Source organism: Hakea prostrata, chromosome 8 (assembly GCF_041222555.1).
Source record: "Hakea prostrata isolate BN-2017 chromosome 8, UWA_Hpros_2, whole genome shotgun sequence".
Lineage (NCBI taxonomy): Eukaryota > Viridiplantae > Streptophyta > Magnoliopsida > Proteales > Proteaceae > Hakea > Hakea prostrata.
In genome coordinates this window covers 50,986,131-50,989,238 of record NC_142607.1, presented here as the reverse complement: position 1 = coordinate 50,989,238, position 3,108 = coordinate 50,986,131, and the positions used below count along the sequence as shown (strand labels likewise).

At 37.5% G+C, this 3,108-nt stretch overlaps 2 non-coding genes across 2 annotated transcripts; both read right to left on the bottom strand.

The window, feature by feature from the left end:
* Positions 1-301: 301 nt before the first annotated feature.
* Positions 302-383, bottom strand: TRNAS-AGA (transfer RNA serine (anticodon AGA)). Its single transcript has one exon. It is a non-coding gene; the product is annotated as a tRNA-Ser (tRNA).
* A 1,753-nt stretch (positions 384-2,136) lies between these two features.
* Positions 2,137-2,218, bottom strand: TRNAS-AGA (transfer RNA serine (anticodon AGA)). The gene has a single exon. It is a non-coding gene; the product is annotated as a tRNA-Ser (tRNA).
* Between the last annotated feature and the right edge of the window lie 890 nt (positions 2,219-3,108).

The following is a 3,108-nucleotide window of genomic DNA, read 5'->3' as shown; positions in this document are numbered from 1 at the left end:
AACTCTCCTAGAGTGAATAATAGATAACATATAACTAGATACCTGAACTAATAAAACATAAAACAACAAGTTTGAATAATACACAATAGCCACGGACAAAAATACACATTCTGTTTCAAAAAGAAAGAAATTCATTATGCACAATAAATAAAGTGAAGCATGCACAATTTGAACTTCATTAATTGATTAGGAAAGTTTTTACAAGATCAACATTATATAAGCCAATGCCTCTACGCAAACTTTGTTGGCTAGCGCCAATAAAAAGAAAAATGAACTGGAAAAAGGTGAAAATGCAAAAATGCGTGAACGGCAGGATTCGAACCTGCGCGGGCAGAGCCCACATGATTTCTAGTCATGCCCGATAACCACTCCGGCACGTCCACTGGGTATGAAACGTTAAAGATTTATAATTAACAACAAAAGTCTTTAGGATAACATTATTGGGGATTTCTTCTTGGTGAGCTTCCATCTTCTTGTGGTACTAGATAGGATTCTTCTCCCTTGTTGGTTTTCTTAACCTTTTATGTTCCATGTGGTGAGTGTAGTGTTGTTTGGAGAAGAGGAATTTTAGACTGCCACCGCTTATAAAGATTTCGAGGATGCGGAAGCACATCATCTAACCAAGCCTGAAAAAAGTCAGGGTTCTCATTGTCACACCCACCTAGCGGGTATCGATCCACCCGAATACCAGAGGGAGTGATCCACAGTCACAAGATCAGCTCTCAGAAAATCACATACTATTCCACACAATAGACCAATCATGAGCAATAATAAATAACATCATACATAATAATAAAGAGGTAAATCAAATACCAAGGATCTCAGAAGAATCTCAAAACCAAAACAGAGTGCGAAAGTGATGTCAAAACTAAAACAATCAATAGGAAAGGAAACTATAGACAAAAACTCCTAAGATTACAAAAAAAGTGTCCTTAAGCAAATGTATCTACGTATCTCCCAAGTCGTTGTTTCACGAATGATGTTAACCAACTCATAAGTTGTACTAATCCTGGTATGTGCAGTCATGACACGAACATTGGTAACCATGTGTGTTATATCCCCAAAATCTTGTACACTGTAAGGGTTTGTTGCCTGCGCTTGTTAATCTTGATATGCGGCATCTATATCAGCAATAAGATCTAAGGCAACAAATTTCTCGAAGGGTGTGCTCAAAATAACTTAGCAAGTAGTTCACAAACATATAACCATAATCACAATTTAAATAAAACATCATATAGTTGTATCATCATATGAAGTGAAATGCAACAATGTTACTATACTCTAATTGATGATAGTCTATGTATCGTAGACACGAATTAAGATAGAACACCTGCCTCCTTTGGGTAGGTCTTGTCACTTTGATCTCTCATGGGTTGGTTATTGGTGTTGAGATTTTGGGCAAGGGGTAAAGGAATCCCTCTCAAACTATCACCATGGCTGGGGGTTAGGTCACCATTCTCTCACACACCATTGGCATGAGAAATGGTGCGTGTTAGGGATATAACTAGCCCAATGTAGGTCAACTACATAGTCACATCAACCTAGGTTTAGATACCTCCCCTCACGCATATTTGGCAAGAGAATTGGTGCGTGTTAAGGATATACCTAGCCCAATGTAGGTCAACTACTCAGTCACATCAACCTAGGTTTAGATACCTTCCCTCATGCATCTCACACTCTTGGTTCAGTATCCTCCCCTACTAAAGTCAATGTATCCTATGCTTCCAACCAACTCGGACCACGCCTCCGAGATATTAAAACTTAAGGTTTCACACAATCCTAACCGCAAAAACAATAGTGGAGAATCATTGGGCCATAGATCCAGAAGTGATCCAACTCTCCTAGAGTGAATAATATATAACATATAACTAGATACCTGAACTAATAAAGCATAAACATCAAGTTTGAATAATACACAATAGGCACGGTACAAAAGTACACATTATGTTTCAAAAAGAAAGAAATTCATTATGCACAATAAATAAAGTGAAACATGCACAATTTGAACTTCATTAATTGATTAGGGAAGTTTTTTACAAGATCAATATTAGATAAGCCAATGCCTCTATGCAAACTTTGTTGGCGAGCCCCAATAAAATGAAAAATGAACAGGTAAAAGGTGAAAATGCAAAAATACGTGATCGGCAGAATTCGAACCTGCGCGGGCAGAGCCCACATGATTTCTAGTCATGCCCGATAACCACTCTGGCACGTCCACTGGATATAAAACGTTGAAGATTTATAATTAACAACAAAGTCTTTAGGATAACATTTTTGGGGGTTTCTTCTTGGTGAGCTTCCATCTTCTTGTGGTACTAGATAGGATTTTTTTCCCTTGTGGGTTTTCTTAACCTTTTATGTTGCATTGTGGTGAGTGTAGTGTTGTTTGGAGAAGAGGAATTTTAAACTGCCACCGCTTATAAAGATTTCGAGGATGCGGAAGCACATCATCTGACCAAGCCTGAAAAAAGTCAAGGTTCTCATTGTCAGACCCACCTAGCGGGTATCCATCCACCCGAATAGCAGAGGGAGTGATCCACAGTCACAAGATCAGCTTTCAGACAATCACATACCATTCCACATAATAGACCAATCATGAGCATTAATAAATCAACATCATACATAATAATAAAGAGGTAAATTAAATAACAAGGATCTCAGAAGAATCTGAAAACCAAAACAGAGTGCAAAAGTGATGTCAAAACTAAAACAATCAACAGGAAAGGAAACTATAGTCAAAAATTCCTAAGATTACAAAAAAAGTGTCCTTAAGCAAATGTAACTACAAATCTCCTAAGTCTTTGTTTCACGAATGATGTTAACCAACTCATAAGTCATACTAATCCTGGTACGCGCAATCATGACATGAACATTGGTCACCATGTGTGTTATAGTCCCCAAAATCTTGTACGCTATAAGGGTTTGTTGCCTGCGCTTCGTAATCTTGATATGCGGCATCTATATCTGCAATAAGATCTAAGGCAACAAATTTCTCAAAGGGTGTGCTCAAAAGAACTTAGCAAGTGGTTCACAAACATATAACCATAGTCACAATTTTAATAAAACATCATATAGTTGTATCATGGTATGAAGTGAAATGCAACAATG